This window comes from Staurois parvus, unplaced genomic scaffold (genome assembly GCF_062004578.1).
Source record: "Staurois parvus isolate SC_StPar_1 unplaced genomic scaffold, SC_StPar_1.0 ptg001431l, whole genome shotgun sequence".
NCBI classification, from domain to species: domain Eukaryota; kingdom Metazoa; phylum Chordata; class Amphibia; order Anura; family Ranidae; genus Staurois; species Staurois parvus.
Genome location: NW_028319227.1, coordinates 76,626 through 94,973, shown reverse-complemented (window position 1 = coordinate 94,973; position 18,348 = coordinate 76,626). Strand labels below are relative to the sequence as shown.

General features: G+C 38.5%; 1 long non-coding RNA gene across 2 annotated transcripts; it reads left to right on the top strand.

The window, feature by feature from the left end:
* Window positions 1-5,110: 5,110 nt before the first annotated feature.
* Window positions 5,111-8,601, top strand: LOC149436062 (uncharacterized). 2 transcript variants are annotated; one of them, XR_016308337.1, is made up of 3 exons: window positions 5,111-5,213; window positions 7,958-8,035; window positions 8,449-8,601. It is a non-coding gene; the product is annotated as an uncharacterized LOC149436062 (long non-coding RNA). The 2 variants fall into 2 exon arrangements; XR_016308338.1 differs by lacking the exon at window positions 5,111-5,213 and adding an exon at window positions 7,532-7,598.
* Window positions 8,602-18,348: the final 9,747 nt, after the last annotated feature.

Here is an 18,348-nt window from a genome sequence, read left to right as displayed (position 1 = left end):
TAGGTTATACATCCCAATGGGTATGTTAACTTCCATATTGTAACTTGCAACTATGAAAGCCAAAATCCAAAGTCACAGGGTATAGAAAAAAGCCACCAAAAAGCACTGTACCAAGGAGCATCTCTTCCTAAATTCTTTGACAGCATTTTGTTTAAAATGATTTAAAAGAATCAGAAAGAGTGTTTAGAAAATAAAACACATTTAGCTATGCAAAGCAATAGTCCTGCTTCCATCCCAAATATGTTTCAAATCACTTAACCAATGAAAAAGAATATGAGTATTCACAGTTTAAAGACCAACCAAACAAAAAGCACTCAGTGAAATCCCAACATATAAGAAAGTGCTTTCATTTGACTTATCTGCAGACATAAAAATCACAAGGATAAAAGCAAATTTCCACTTGATCACTCCGGTCTACCAAAAATAACTCTTGGAAATAATATTGCTATCTAACCCTAAACATAGTTCACAATTGTCAAACCAAGAACCTTGATGATTTTTATGTTGATTCCTAGGTTTCATGAGAAACGTTTTAATGAAATTGAGCTTTCTCCAAGTAACTTCATGAATGTTCTATCCAAGTAAGTCTGGTCACACAATACCCCAAACAGAAGAGCACACTTCCAATACGTCATCACAGAAAAGTGCTCCGTTTGGAGTTTTGTGCGCTAATATGTCTGAAATGGCTGTTAGGGAAAGGCATTGTGGCTATGGTTGCAGATAATCTGCTTCTCACCTTGGTCAAACAAGGTGACACTTACATGTTAAAAAACAAGGTTTTAAAGCTGAGATTTTTCTAATAAGGTACAGTGCTCTGCTTTGACTGAGTTGAAAGCATTGAAAGTAAAGGACTGGCCACTCTGATGCTCCTCATTTCATCTGGAAGGTTTAACCCAGTTCCCACATTGCCCAAAACAGGAAGCACTTTCTCACCAGCAATGGAACACAAGATAGTGCTTTGTTTTGGGTCATGTAAATAGGGACAAAAGTATCCAAGATCTTCTCTTATCAGAAAAAAATGATTTTGATTAGAAAGTATGAAGTGAGGCTTACCTCATGGTTGAAAACAGCGATGGTTTTGAGTTATCTTCAGGTCTTCTTTAAACACTTACTTCTCTCTAACTTCCAGGCCTTTATAAGCAAGGGGGAATACTCCATTATCCAATGAATACCCAGGTAAGTTTTCTTTTGTGTTGCAGAGGGAGGACATTCCAGTGGGTCAAATGTAAATAGGGCCTTGCCTCTCAAAGCCACAGGTGGTACCAGTTGCAATCTCAGCATAACAATAGGGCGTTTTTGGTAATGTAAACTCTATTCAGAGGTTTAAGCAACAGCTAATCTTAGCAGTTTTGATTATGAAGTAAAATCCGAATGTGTGAGCAGGAGAACTCTATATATTTTATACCTTTCACCTGAGGAATATTTCTGAAATTTAAAATATAGAAGATGCAGACAGCTTGGTTTCAGCTAAAAGCTGTTGTAAGTTAGCATATTCAAAAATTTGCAGGATTTTAAACTTCTTGAGAACTCTATGAACCAATGGTATTGTAGGTTATACATCCCAATGGGTATGTTAACTTCCATATTGTAACTTGCAACTATGAAAGCCAAAATCCAAAGTCACAGGGTATAGAAAAAAGCCACCAAAAAGCACTGTACCAAGGAGCATCTCTTCCTAAATTCTTTGACAGCATTTTGTTTAAAATGATTTAAAAGAATCAGAAAGAGTGTTTAGAAAATAAAACACATTTAGCTATGCAAAGCAATAGTCCTGCTTCCATCCCAAATATGTTTCAAATCACTTAACCAATGAAAAAGAATATGAGTATTCACAGTTTAAAGACCAACCAAACAAAAAGCACTCAGTGAAATCCCAACATATAAGAAAGTGCTTTCATTTGACTTATCTGCAGACATAAAAAGCACAAGGATAAAAGCAAATTTCCACTTGATCACTCCGGTCTACCAAAAATAACTCTTGGAAATAATATTGCTATCTAACCCTAAACATAGTTCACAATTGTCAAACCAAGAACCTTGATGATTTTTATGTTTATTCCTAGGTTTTATGAGAAACGTTTTAATGAAATTGAGCTTTCTCCAAGTAACTTCATGAATGTTCTATCCAAGCAAGTCTGGTCACACAATACACCAAACAGAAGAGCACACTTCCAATACGTCATCACAGAAAAGTGCTCGTTTGGAGTTTTGCGCTCTAATATGTCTGAAATGGCTGTTAGGGAAAGGCATTGTGGCTGTGGTTGCAGATAATCTGCTTCTCACCTTGGTCAAAAAAGGTGACACTTACATGTTAAAAAACAAGGTTTTAAAGCCGAGATTTTTCTAATAAGGTACAGTGCTCTGCTTTGACTGAGTTGAAAGCATTGAAAGTAGAGGACTGGCCACTCTGATGCTCCTCATTTCATCTGGAAGGTTTAACCCAGTTCCCACATTGCCCAATACAGGAAGCACTTTCTCACCAGCAATGGAACACAAGATAGTGCTTTGTTTTGGGTCATGTAAATAGGGACAAAAGTATCCAAGATCTTCTCTTATCTGAAAAAAAATGATTTTGATTAGAAAGTATGAAGTGAGGCTTACCTCATGGTTGAAAACAGCGATGGTTTTGAGTTATCTTCAGGTCTTCTTTAAACACTTACTTCTCTCTAACTTCCAAGCCTTTATAAGCAAGGGGGAATACTCCATTATCCAATGAATACCCAGGTAAGTTTTCTTTTGTGTTGCAGAGGGAGGACATTCCAGTGGGTCAAATGTAAATAGGGCCTTGCCTCTCAAAGCCACGGGTGGTACCAGTTGCAATCTCAGCATAACAATAGGGCGTTTTTGGTAATGTAAACTCTATTCAGAGGTTTAAGCAACAGCTAATCTTAGCAGTTTTGATTATGACGTAAAATCCGAATGTGTGAGCAGGAGAACTCTATATATTTTATACCTTTCACCTGAGGAATATTTCTGAAATTTAAAATATAGAAGATGCAGACAGCTTGGTTTCAGCTAAAAGCTGTTGTAAGTTAGCATATTCAAAAATTTGCAGGATTTTAAACTTCTTGAGAACTCTATGAACCAATGGTATTGTAGGTTATACATCCCAATGGGTATGTTAACTTCCATATTATAACTTGCAACTATGAAAGCCAAAATCCAAAGTCACAGGGTATAGAAAAAAGCCACCAAAAAGCACTGTACCAAGGAGCATCTCTTCCTAAATTCTTTGACAGCATTTTGTTTAAAATGATTTAAAAGAATCAGAAAGAGTGTTTAGAAAATAAAACACATTTAGCTATGCAAATCAATAGTCCTGCTTCCATCCCAAATATGTTTCAAATCACTTAACCAATGAAAAAGAATATGAGTATTCACAGTTTAAAGACCAACCAAACAAAAAGCACTCAGTGAAATCCCAACATATAAGAAAATGCTTTCATTTGACTTATCTGCAGACATAAAAATCACAAGGATAAAAGCAAATTTCCACTTGATCACTCCGGTCTACCAAAAATAACTCTTGGAAATAATATTGCTATCTAACCCTAAACATAGTTCACAATTGTCAAACCAAGAACCTTGATGATTTTTATGTTGATTCCTACACTGTAAAATCCAATAGCTTTCCCAACTTAGATATATTTGTTAATTTTACTCATATATCAAAAATATGCCTTCTTACTAGTGTTTATTAAGTTAGAGTTAATTGCAAGGTAATGAAACCATTTTACTTATTTTTTTGAGTGAAACCAACTTAAAATAATCAAGTTGCAACAAAAGACGCAGTGGCAATACTACACCAGTACAAGGAAGAAATGCATTAACTGTCCTTAAAGCCCAACTCTGGGCAAAAATAAATAAATTCCTATGCAGAGGAGCTTTGCGTGCACTGAAAGGGTTAACTGCTTGTTTTTGCAGGGGAGAAAAGCTTAAACTCAGCAGATCCTCCGATACTGCAAATGGCACCCCCCCACAATCCAACAGTGGACTATTCCTCACATCCTCATGTCCTGCAGGTCTATGGGCTTGATGATATCAGGACCAGTTCACTACTCAAGAATGCCATATCATGGGGGGTGGGGGTGCATGAGCTGCAGGGATCAGTTTTGTACAGGGAGAATTGAAAGATCAGGTAAGTATATCTCCTTTCTCTCACCACTAGACAAAAATGGGTAGTTAACCCTTGCAGTCCCACTGCAATGTTATTAATTTTCCTGGAGTTGGGATTTAAGTGATTCTAAAGACTAAACAATTTTTCCTGCATTAAGGTGATAAATGTTTAGGTAATATTATCGCCCCCTCACTCCCCTTATTACACTTGATCCAGCGCTATGTCTGTCTGTATAGCGGCTTTCTCTTCTGACTTTCAGGTCTAACAGGCATTGCTGAGGCAGATGCTCCTGCTGTCATCAAAGCCAGTGAAGAGAGATTGAGGTATTAGGTGGAGCCAGAGTCTGTCAATTGACACAGACAGCGGCTCAGGATTGAGCCTGCAGGTGTACCACCATAGGAAGCGCACTTAGAACATGAGGAGCCATGAGCGCCAAAAAAGGACAATTGGGGGAATTACAAAGAGCAGAAAAGTATAAACCTTTGTTATTATTTTAAATTGTGTTTACAATCACTTTAGTTCAGTGTTTATGAAGGTACTGCTGCAAATGTATTAAAAATGCCCTAACAGGCAGCCAGTTACAGTACATTTTCCCCTGCTGGCTCTTTTTATCACAGTGCTGCCTTTCTGCTGCTTTTTGGTCATTTAAGGAGGAGAAAGGGTTAGCCCTCTTGCACATGGGAGTGAAAAACACCTTGTGTTTTACTGATCTCTAATCAGATGTATTGATGTCTATGACACAATGCACACTACTGACTAAACATTAATAAAGCAGCACTGAGTAAAGTGTGCAAGAAAATAATACAAAGTACACTTAGTCTCTGTCTATACTCTGTACATAATCATTTACATGCACACAGGAATACAAGTATACAGCCTCAATCATTATTTGTCCTATCTCCAGTCACCTACAATTTCCTCCTCCCTACTTCCAATAGGACATAGGCTTATTAGTGACAGACAGTTGTCTGCACCAATGAGAAGCAGAGTTCCCAGCTAAGCTACAACAGTATGCAGGCAGAAGACACGTGGACATCAGACTGGAAGGACGTCCAGGAGAAAGAAGAGCTGCTGAAGAGGGTGTGAGAGACACGGAGTGAATACAGTGGGAAATATGGGGAATTGGACTTGAAGGATGGACTTGAAGACAGATCTGAGATGTAGTGGAGGTGTCTGAGCAGTGTGAGCTGCAGAGAGGAAGCGCGCGGGAAAGTCCATGTGCTGTAATATGCCACTCCTCCTTGGTGTTCAGTGTCTGATTCTCCTGAGAGCTGTGTGTGATCAGGAAGGTGGGGGCTGAGGTCTGTGTGTGATCAGGAAGGTGGGGGCTGAGGTCTGTGTGTGATCAGGAAGGTGGGGGCTGTGTGAGTTGGAGTGAGGAAGAGTGGGGGAAAAGCTGAGTTGTGTGACTGCCATCCCTCTTGGGATTTAGTTTCATCTCTGGAGGTGAGTGTGTGTTACACTGTGATCTGGAGAGAGGGAGTGCATGGGAAAAGCTAAGTTCTGTTCAATGTGTGCTTCCATATCTGTGTCCCTCTGCAGTCTGGGGTGGGGGGCAATGTGCAGCAGTCTCAGTGTGTGTTTTTTCTCTCCCTCATGCCCCAGTTTGGTAGATTTTTTTCCTCTCCTTTTACTGCTTTCACCAAGAGTAGAAGAATCTAAAACAGGAATAAAGGAAAAATTTTAGAATTGGAGACAAACTTTCTGGTGATCCTGGTGGCTACCATGGATTTCCCTTCACTTTCAGTGTTGGCTATGAAACACAAATTAACCTGTTTCACACCGCCTCCGCGCACATATATGGCAACAGGGCGGCACGTGCAGGCTAAATCCCATAACTGTACTTCGAGGGTGCAGGCAGGCAGGTGAGGTGCCCACATGCTCCGCTGTCACTGTCTCCAAACACAGCGGGAGACAGCGCAGGTATCCGGCGGGCTCGATTGCCACCAGCTACCCGACAATCTTCACTATGAGAGGAGAACGGCGAGCCGCCTATGTAAACAAGGCAGCTCACGGTTCTCTCGGTAAGGAGCCGAAGGATCCCCGCCTCCCTGTCATCAGGAGGCAGATCACTGCTCCATTGGACAGCCCAGCTCCCCTCACAGTTAGAACATGCCCAGGGAACACACTTAACCCCTCCCTATCTCACTAGTGTTAGCACCTTCCCTCCCAGTGACACCAATACAGAAAAAGTGCTTTTTTTTTAGCACTGATTTCTGTATTGGTGTCACTGGTTCCCAAAATGGTTCACAAGTGTGCGCACCAATGTCACAGTACTGCTAAAAATTGCTGATCGCCACTATTACTAGTAAAAATCATATAAAAATAAAAACCATAAATCTTTCCTGTAGTCTGTAGACACTATAACTTTTGCGCAAACCGATCAATATATGTCTATTGGGATTTTTTTTTACTAAAAACATAGAGCAGAATACATATCGGCCAAAATTGATGAAGAAAATTGACTTTTTCTTACATTTTTTTTATTGGCTATGCATTATAGCAGAAAGTAAAAAATGTATATTTTTTTCAAAATTGTTGCTCTGTTTTTGTTTATAGCGCAAAAAGTAAAAACCGCACAGGTGATCAAATACCACCAAAAGAAAGCTCTATTTATGGGAAAAAAAGAACATCGATTCTGTTTCGGTACCATGTCACATGACCGTGCAATTGTCAGTTAAAGTAACGCAGTGCTGTATTGCAAAAAATGGCCTGGTCAGGAAGGGGGCAAATCCTTCTGTGGCTAAAGTGGTTAATAGGAAATCTCTTGAGTTGGACAGGGATGACAGAAAACTAATGGGTTTTAATAACTGCCTTTATCAAAAAACTTTTTGCCTTCAGATTTTCTCACATTGCTAATTATATATTGTACTTAATTGTAACTTAAATACTGAAATTTGCACTTACAACTGTAATTGTCAAAATGGCAGTAAACACTTGGCTGTGTCAGTAAATTGTGGGTGTCTTATCAGTAAATTTATTTTGGTAGGTTGGCAACCCTGTAGATGGAGTGTGGACACTGATCATCTGGGGCCTGGGGGGCGCAGTTACGGACTACCAGCAAGGAGGATGGGGGTGTGGCCACCAACCAGCAAGGGGAGGGGTGCATGCGGCCATGGACTGGCAAGAAAAGGATGCAGCCAACAAGCACTATTTGAATGGGGGAGCAGCCACTGATCGCCAGGGGCTTGGCGTCTGACCACCAGGAGCACATTGTGCTGTCTGTCTACAATCACTCTGTTCTATGAATGCTTGTATGGTGGCAATCTTCAAACCTATTGTGGGGGGGGGGCGCTGGATGAAAAACACTTAACCACAAAGGACAAGGGGCACAGACACAGCTTTTATTACAGTTATTTATGACCATTTTTCCTGTACTCTACTCTTTCAGTCAACAACGATCCATTCTACGGAGGAGGATTTTACCTTGTGTGATGGTAATCCTTGATCCATAATTACCGACTGGACAGTCTCTGCCATTGTGAGTATTTTCTGGGGTCCACAAACACTGACCACATGGGGGAGTGGATGCAGATACTGCCCACCAAGAAGGGCACAAAAGCCTGTGTTCAGGATGGAGGCAGTAAATATAAACTGCATTACAAACCAGTGAACTCTGGATGCTGCCTTAAACCATTGAACTTATCCTAACCACTTAACTTAAAATTGAATGTTTCATTTAATATTTTATTGTAGTATTTTTTTTCAATGTTTGCTGTAGTTTCCTATGCTTATAAAGAATGTACATACGGTATCAAAGACTGTGTCTGTCTGTAATCTACTAGCCACTAGGTTGTAAGGGGGAACTTATTTTTAAGTAAGGAATTGTGTCCTTTTCAGAAGAATTGCTCACAGCAGCTGCCTGAGATCTCTTCCTTGAACAGACTCTTTGTCAAAGTGGGCTTCAGTACACTGGAGGTATGATGCCAATAGCTAGTAATATTTTAATGGATTTTCCTGCAATAGGTCTACTTAGAACTCTGCCTTTCAAACTTCTGAGCTCTGGTTCACAAAACTACTGAACTATACATGTAGAATTCAGTAGTTTGTAAGGCAGAGTTCAGTAGTTGGTAAGTAAATTTAGGAGTTAAGCAGTTTTGTGTTGGCTTACAAACCAATGCTCTCTGAATGCAGAGTTTAGTAGTTGGTAAGGAAGAAAAGTCTACCTTACAAACCATTGAACTTCACAGGTAAAGGTGAGGAAAAAGCTGGGGGAACCACAGATAGAGGGAGGACAAGGATCTGCCTGCTGGGGCACTGGAGAATTTGGGAGAAACTTATTCAAATATTAGGGCAAAAGAGATTTTTTTTGTTTTGTTTTTGTGTTGTAGGTGTTTGCAGAGTTCAATAGAATAGCCACCACAAATCTGCAAAATAACTTTTTTGATGCCCTGGATCGATACGCACCACGCTTTGTCACAATCTTCAAGTCCAAGAAAGGAAGTTTTGGAGAGACATTGTCCATGTTTGTGCAGCAAATTAATTCAGAGGGGAGTCTACTGCAACCCTCTTTTTGTTTGTTCTCAACTTACAAAACCTTTCTTGATTCACTTTGTTGTAATATACAGAAATATGTAAGATACCATAAATGTACAACCTGTAACCTCTACTACTATCCCTTTTGGCCTATGTTGTTACCTGTATTGATTTCAATATTTTAAAGTGGTCTTGAGAAGTTGTGATCCAATGATGTTAAAACATCGAAGCTATGGGTGTAATTTAAATAACTTCAATCAGTAACTTTCCTGAACTGTCAAATAGTGTGATATTTGTTTCATAAACATGTAGGTTTACATTTTATGCAATATTAAACTGAACTTTTGATAATTTACTTCTAGAAACCTGATGTGACAGCAATGCACACCCTTGTGCTCCGAGGCTTCCCTGTTCTACTTGGTGATGACCCCAGTACATTCTACATCACCTGCTTCGTAAGTTATCATAGTTGCACCTTGGCAGTTGTGGGGAGATTTGCTTTGTATTCCTTAGAAATACAGATTAATACTTATTATATCACTAGTACAGTGGTGGGCATGGCAGTTTATAAAATGTAATCCCTTAGTGAGGGAGGGTAAAACAAATGTTAATGCCTGAACACAATTTTGCAACTTAGACGTGTTAGTAGAACTGTATCATTACAACTACTTTGTGTATCCAGATGGATTATACCCTTTTTTGTGTGTGTATATAGCTATCTAATTTAAAGTGATATTAAAGTCCTTGTGTGTTTTTTTGTTTAAATATAACAAACGTGTTATACTTACTACCTTTTGTGCAGTTGGTTTTGCACAAAGCAGCCCAGACCCTCCTATTCTCGGGTCTCCTGCTGGCACTCCTGGCCCCTCCCTCCTGCTGAGTGCCCCTACAGCAAGCAGCTGTATGGGGCAATTGTGCCAAGGCTGTGTGTGTCCCACCTCCTCTCTCTCCTCATTGGCTCACTGACTTTGAATGCAATGGGAGGTAATGGTGCCCCACTGCTGTCTCAGTTAATGAGGACCTGCTGCACACAGAAGGTGCTTTATCCTAATGCATAGATGCATTAAAATAAAAACCTGCCTTTAGAACCGCTTAAAAAAATGCTTTAAAGGAAGAAATCTTCCAAAAATAGATTGACTTTGACCCTTACCTTGAAGCTAAAACTAACCATATACAACACAGTGACAAATGATCATGTTTGTTTTTGTATAGCCTTTTGACAGTGATGAGGTCTGGGCATGTTTACCTGTTGGACTGATGACTGTCATTGATGAAAGTATGCCTGCTTCTCCAAATCATCTCCACCCTGACCCAGTGTCTATTGCCATCATAGCCGAGGGAGGTACTGTAATGGAGGATCTCCAGAACCTACCTCAAGCATTTTGCCTCATCATTGGACTTTTATATGCTTTACACCTGGAATACCCTAAAGCCATCAAAACACTTTTAACTTCATTCAAAGAGTGATGCTGGGCCTGGGGGAGAACAAACTCCCACCAAAACTGCAAAAGTCTGAAGAATCTCCTGTTGTGCTACAATGTGTTTTTTTTTTTTTGTTTTTTTGTTTTTCTGCATGCCTGTGACCTGTTTTCAGTAGACTAAAGTTAGCTGACGTCACAGAGCTCAGAAACCTTAGTGTGCTGTTTTTAAATTTATTGTAATAGATGTTCAAGCTGGCCAACTGCATCAAAATGATCTGTCTCTGGTCCTTGCATACCAAATCACCGAAATAGAAAATATAGGCATACCTCAGTGGTTGTACAGAACCAATACAGGCTAAAGTAATTTCATATATTGCAATTGATGTTCAATTGCCTCAAAGTAATCTATCTCTGATCATACAACAAACATACCTGAGTGGTTGTATATTACCAATGTGGGCTAAACTCATTTCATGTATCATAATTGATATTAAAGCTGACCAACTGCCTCAAAGTGATTTGTACTTACATGGAATAAACTCATGGATGCAGTTGTCTAGTTTGTACATCTCTATAATATATGCACTGAGTTTATTCCATGTAAGTACAAATCACTTTGAGGCAGTTGGTCAGCTTTAATATCAATTGTGATATATGCAATAAGCTATGCCTATATTTTCTATTTTGGTGATTTGGTATGCAAGGACCAGAGACAGATCATTTTGATACAGTTGGCCAGCTTGTACATCTCTTGTATATGCAAAGTGTTCACTAGTTCCTACTCATCCTGTAAAAGGTCCTTTACTTGCAGGCAGAGTTAATTTAGTGGACCTATTGTGAGTATGGTGTAAAATGGCATGGAGGAAAACTACTATTAAAATGGTTGTAAACTTCAGACATGAAATATGAACAAAGTATATCCCTCTATAGTGTGTACTTGTCTCCATTAAAAGCAATGAGTATAATTTCATTTCTGCTGCTTCATTTCTCCATATCGGCATGAATCACTTCTGACAAGTTTTTTTTCCTGACACCAAGAGAAAAAAGGTGACTGGAGGGCCCTCTAGCAGATTAACAGCCTCAGCTCTGTTCCTGGGAAGGAGGTGTCTCATCCCACCAAACAGTTCTTAGAGCTCTCCTCACTGAATTTCTGCAGAGTTTCATTTCAGCTCTCCACCCTCTGTTTTCTGAACTCTCGGACAAGCTTTATAAATACAGCACTTTAAATGGCTGTAGTGAAGACTGCAGATTAAGAGGTATAACTTGTGTAGGAGGATGTTTCATCTCTGTATCACCTAAGGCCAGTCACTTCACTATGTATATATGGAAGGGTTTACAACCACTTTAATTTAGTTTTGTGGTATCAACATAGCGCAGAAGATGTTTTCATTCTCTTGCAGAAAAAGGTGCACAAAACCTCATGGTGTGAACGAGGCCTAACTGTTTTCAAAAGCGAGTTGTTATGTAACAAAATTTTAAAGAACAATGTTTTTTCTTATAACCGTAAGAAAAATAAAAAAAATTGTATTTGAACTTTGGAACAGTCATTTATTTATATGTACCTGAAAGAATGGAACCACTTGCCCCGCAAAAGCTTTTGCCCCTTCATGACCAGGTCATTTTTTTTCTATTCAGCACCATGCTACTTTGACAATTGCGCAGCCATGTAACGCTGTACCCAAATTAAATTTTATATACAATTTTTTTTTTTTACTCAGAGCTTTATTTTGGTGGTATTTGATCTCCACTGGGTTTTTAATAGATATAGATTTGTCACAAAACATCCAATAAAAAATATTGGTATTCTGAAAAAAATGATTGTATTCTGGTTAAAACAAAATCCAAATAAGTGTATATTAATTGGTTTGTGTCTACACATATGGAATTTACACAGCTATAGATTCTATACTGTAATGACGGTACAGCAACATAGTATGACTGTGATGGAGTGGTGGGCAATCTAGAGCTAACACACTGGCTGGGAGGGACACCAACTGACATCAATAGTGACACTAATACAGTGATCAGATAAAAATGTACACTGTATTAATGACACTGGCTGGGGGGGGGGGGTTATCTGTGAAGTGTAATGTGTGTCTTATGTGCTGTTGTTAACAGATTTAGTTGTCAGGGAGAAGAAACACGACCTCTGTTCACAGCACAGTGATCTGGCTGTGTCTGTGTAAACGTGATTTGAAAGAGCCGGTCAGCAGGTTTCAGCCACAATCATTGGCTGAAACCTGTTGATTGATGTGTACTGCATCCAATCACAGCATGGGTAGGCAGGGGGTGCCAAACCCAGAAACAGGCCCATGCCATACAGTTAGATAGTCTGGCCTGCCTGCGCCGCTTGTCTGCAGTATTGGGCAGATGGGAGATGTTAATGTAAAATGGATGTCTGGATAAAACTAAAATAAAACAAGAAACACTTACTTGGTTTTTTTAAGGCAATCGGTTTGCATGGTTTTAACAAGTAAATCAGATTGCTGTGCAAGTAACCACAACTCAATATTCAGAGTTGCAGAAAATATCACATTAGTTAGCCCAACCTAAATAAATGTGTCATTTGGAATACATTACACAGTAAACTTAGCTTAAAATGATTTTGTTATTTTAAATGGCAAATCTGAGTACTCCATACTAAGTTAAGAGTTCACCTAACGTAAAATTTCCAAGTACTATTCACTATTTTTTGTTAGTTGTGTATACTAAAGTGTAAGTTCACCACACTCAATAAGCATTTGTAAGAAGAAAATGCAATTCTTATTCTAGTTTACTTGGTTTTTTTGAGGCAATCGGTTTGCATGATTTTTTTAAGTAAGGTTTACTAATTGGATTTTACAGTGTAGGTTTCATGAGAAACGTTTTAATGAAATTGAGCTTTCTCCAAGTAACTTCATGAATGTTCTATCCAAGTAAGTCTGGTCACACAATACCCCAAACAGAAGAGCACACATTTTTTATACGTCATCACAGAAAAGTGCTCCGTTTGGAGTTTTGCACGCTAATAAGTCTGAAATGGCTGTTAGGGAAAGGCATTGTGGCTGTGGTTGCAGATAATCTGCTTCTCACCTTGGTCAAACAAGGTGACACTTACATGTTAAAAAACAAGGTTTTAAAGCCGAGATTTTTCTAATAAGGTACAGTGCTCTGCTTTGACTGAGTTGAAAGCATTGAAAGTAGAGGACTGGCCACTCTGATGCTCCTCATTTCATCTGGAAGGTTTAACCCAGTTCCCACATTGCCCAAAACAGGAAGCACTTTCTCACCAGCAATGGAACACAAGATAGTGCTTTGTTTTGGGTCATGTAAATAGGGACAAAAGTATCCAAGATCTTCTCTTATCTGAAAAAAAATGATTTTGATTAGAAAGTATGAAGTGAGGTTTACCTCATGGTTGAAAACAGCGATGGTTTTGAGTTATCTTCAGGTCTTCTTTAAACACTTACTTCTCTCTAACTTCCAAGCCTTTATAAGCAAGGGGGAATACTCCATTATCCAATGAATACCCAGGTAAGTTTTCTTTTGTGTTGCAGAGGGAGGACATTCCAGTGGGTCAAATGTAAATAGGGCCTTGCCTCTCAAAGCCACAGGTGGTACCAGTTGCAATCTCAGAATAACAATAGGGCGTTTTTGGTAATGTAAACTCTATTCAGAGGTTTAAGCAACAGCTAATCTTAGCAGTTTTGATTATGAAGTAAAATCGGAATGTGTGAGCAGGAGAACTCTATATATTTTATACCTTTCACCTGAGGAATATTTCTGAAATTTAAAATATAGAAGATGCAGACAGCTTGGTTTCAGCTAAAAGCTGTTGTAAGTTAGCATATTCAAAAATTTGCAGGATTTTAAACTTCTTGAGAACTCTGTGAACCAATGGTATTGTAGGTTATACATCCCAATGGGTATGTTAACTTCCATATTGTAACTTGCAACTATGAAAGCCAAAATCCAAAGTCACAGGGTATAGAAAAAAGCCACCAAAAAGCACTGTACCAAGGAGCATCTCTTCCTAAATTCTTTGACAGCATTTTGTTTAAAATGATTTAAAAGAATGAGAAAGAGTGTTTAGAAAATAAAACACATTTAGCTATGCAAAGCAATAGTCCTGCTTCCATCCCAAATATGTTTCAAATCACTTAACCAATGAAAAAGAATATGAGTATTCACAGTTTAAAGACCAACCAAACAAGAAGCACTCAGTGAAATCCCAACATATAAGAAAGTGCTTTCATTTGACTTATCTGCAGACATAAAAATCACAAGGATAAAAGCAAATTTCCACTTGATCACTCCGGTCTACCAAAAATAACTCTTGGAAATAATATTGCTATCTAACCCTAAACATAGTTCACAATTGTCAAACCAAGAACCTTGATGATTTTTATGTTGATTCCTAGGTTTCATGAGAAACGTTTTAATGAAATTGAGCTTTCTCCAAGTAACTTCATAAATGTTCTATCCAAGTAAGTCTGGTCACACAATACCCCAAACAGAAGAGCACACTTCCAATACGTCATCACAGAAAAGTGCTCCGTTTGGAGTTTTGCGAGCTAATAAGTCTGAAATGGCTGTTAGGGAAAGGCATTGTGGCTGTGGTTGCAGATAATCTGCTTCTCACCTTGGTCAAACAAGGTGACACTTACATGTTAAAAAACAAGGTTTTAAAGCTGAGATTTTTCTAATAAGGTACAGTGCTCTGCTTTGACTGAGTTGAAAGCATTGAAAGTAGAGGACTGGCCACTCTGATGCTCCTCATTTCATCTGGAAGGTTTAACCCAGTTCCCACATTGCCCAAAACAGGAAGCACTTTCTCACCAGCAATGGAACACAAGATAGTGCTTTGTTTTGGGTCATGTAAATAGGGACAAAAGTATCCAAGATCTTCTCTTATCTGAAAAAAAATGATTTTGATTAGAAAGTATGAAGTAAGGTTTACCTCATGGTTGAAAACAGCGATGGTTTTGAGTTATCTTCAGGTCTTCTTTAAAAACTTACTTCTCTCTAACTTCCAAGCCTTTATAAGCAAGGGGGAATACTCCATTATCCAATGAATACCCAGGTAAGTTTTCTTTTGTGTTGCAGAGGGAGGACATTCCAGTGGGTCAAATGTAAATAGGGCCTTGCCTCTCAAAGCCACAGGTGGTACCAGTTGCAATCTCAGAATAACAATAGGGCGTTTTTGGTAATGTAAACTCTATTCAGAGGTTTAAGCAACAGCTAATCTTAGCAGTTTTGATTATGAAGTAAAATCGGAATGTGTGAGCAGGAGAACTCTATATATTTTATACCTTTCACCTGAGGAATATTTCTGAAATTTAAAATATAGAAGATGCAGACAGCTTGGTTTCAGCTAAAAGCTGTTGTAAGTTAGCATATTCAAAAATTTGCAGGATTTTAAACTTCTTGAGAACTCTGTGAACCAATGGTATTGTAGGTTATACATCCCAATGGGTATGTTAACTTCCATATTGTAACTTGCAACTATGAAAGCCAAAATCCAAAGTCACAGGGTATAGAAAAAAGCCACCAAAAAGCACTGTACCAAGGAGCATCTCTTCCTAAATTCTTTGACAGCATTTTGTTTAAAATGATTTAAAAGAATGAGAAAGAGTGTTTAGAAAATAAAACACATTTAGCTATGCAAAGCAATAGTCCTGCTTCCATCCCAAATATGTTTCAAATCACTTAACCAATGAAAAAGAATATGAGTATTCACAGTTTAAAGACCAACCAAACAAGAAGCACTCAGTGAAATCCCAACATATAAGAAAGTGCTTTCATTTGACTTATCTGCAGACATAAAAATCACAAGGATAAAAGCAAATTTCCACTTGATCACTCCGGTCTACCAAAAATAACTCTTGGAAATAATATTGCTATCTAACCCTAAACATAGTTCACAATTGTCAAACCAAGAACCTTGATGATTTTTATGTTGATTCCTAGGTTTCATGAGAAACGTTTTAATGAAATTGAGCTTTCTCCAAGTAACTTCATAAATGTTCTATCCAAGTAAGTCTGGTCACACAATACCCCAAACAGAAGAGCACACTTCCAATACGTCATCACAGAAAAGTGCTCCGTTTGGAGTTTTGCGAGCTAATAAGTCTGAAATGGCTGTTAGGGAAAGGCATTGTGGCTGTGGTTGCAGATAATCTGCTTCTCACCTTGGTCAAACAAGGTGACACTTACATGTTAAAAAACAAGGTTTTAAAGCTGAGATTTTTCTAATAAGGTACAGTGCTCTGCTTTGACTGAGTTGAAAGCATTGAAAGTAGAGGACTGGCCACTCTGATGCTCCTCATTTCATCTGGAAGGTTTAACCCAGTTCCCACATTGCCCAAAACAGGAAGCACTTTCTCACCAGCAATGGAACACAAGATAGTGCTTTGTTTTGGGTCATGTAAATAGGGACAAAAGTATCCAAGATCTTCTCTTATCTGAAAAAAAATGATTTTGATTAGAAAGTATGAAGTGAGGCTTACCTCATGGTTGAAAACAGCGATGGTTTTGAGTTATCTTCAGGTCTTCTTTAAACACTTACTTCTCTCTAACTTCCAGGCCTTTATAAGCAAGGGGGAATACTCCATTATCCAATGAATACCCAGGTAAGTTTTCTTTTGTGTTGCAGAGGGCGGACATTCCAGTGGGTCAAATGTAAATAGGGCCTTGCCTCTCAAAGCCACAGGTGGTACCAGTTGCAATCTCAGCATAACAATAGGGCGTTTTTGGTAATGTAAACTCTATTCAGAGGTTTAAGCAACAGCTAATCTTAGCAGTTTTGATTATGAAGTAAAATCCGAATGTGTGAGCAGGAGAACTCTATATATTTTATACCTTTCACCTGAGGAATATTTCTGAAATTTAAAATATAGAAGATGCAGACAGCTTGGTTTTAGCTAAAAGCTGTTGTAAGTTAGCATATTCAAAAATGTGCAGGATTTTTAACTTCTTGAGAACTCTATGAACCAATGGTATTGTAGGTTATACATCCCAATGGGTATGTTAACTTCCATATTGTAACTTGCAACTATGAAAGCCAAAATCCAAAGTCACAGGGTATAGAAAAAAGCCACCAAAAAGCACTGTACCAAGGAGCATCTCTTTCTAAATTCTTTGACAGCATTTTGTTTAAAATGATTTAAAAGAATCAGAAAGAGTGTTTAGAAAATAAAACACATTTAGCTATGCAAAGCAATAATCCTGCTTCCATCCCAAATATGTTTCAAATCACTTAACCAATGAAAAAGAATATGAGTATTCACAGTTTAAAGACCAACCAAACAAAAAGCACTCAGTGAAATCCCAACATATAAGAAAGTGCTTTCATTTGACTTATCTGCAGACATAAAAATCACAAGGATAAAAGCAAATTTCCACTTGATCACTCCGGTCTACCAAAAATAACTCTTGGAAATAATATTGCTATCTAACCCTAAACATAGTTCACAATTGTCAAACCAAGAACCTTGATGATTTTTATGTTGATTCCTAGGTTTCATGAGAAATGTTTTAATGAAATTGAGCTTTCTCCAAGTAACTTCATAAATGTTCTATCCAAGTAAGTCTGGTCACACAATACCCCAAACAGAAGAGCACACATTTTTTATACGTCATCTTAGAAAAGTGCTCCGTTTGGAGTTTTGCACGCTAATAAGTCTGAAATGGCTGTTAGGGAAAGGCATTGTGGCTGTGGTTGCAGATAATCTGCTTCTCACCTTGGTCAAACAAGGTGACACTTACATGTTAAAAAACAAGGTTTTAAAGCTGAGATTTTTCTAATGAGGTACAGTGCTCTGCTTTGACTGAGTTGAAAGCATTGAAAGTAGAGGACTGGCCACTCTGATGCTCCTCATTTCATCTGGAAGGTTTAACCCAGTTCCCACATTGCCCAAAACAGGAAGCACTTTCTCACCAGCAATGGAACACAAGATAGTGCTTTGTTTTGGGTCATGTAAATAGGGACAAAAGTATCCAAGATCTTCTCTTATCTGAAAAAAAATGATTTTGATTAGAAAGTATGAAGTGAGGCTTACCTCATGGTTGAAAACAGCGATGGTTTTGAGTTATCTTCAGGTCTTCTTTAAACACTTACTTCTCTCTAACTTCCAGGCCTTTATAAGCAAGGGGGAATACTCCATTATCCAATGAATACCCAGGTAAGTTTTCTTTTGTGTTGCAGAGGGAGGACATTCCAGTGGGTTAAATGTAAATAGGGCCTTGCCTCTCAAAGCCACAGGTGGTACCAGTTGCAATCTCAGCATAACAATAGGGCGTTTTTGGTAATGTAAACTCTATTCAGAGGTTTAAGCAACAGCTAATCTTAGCAGT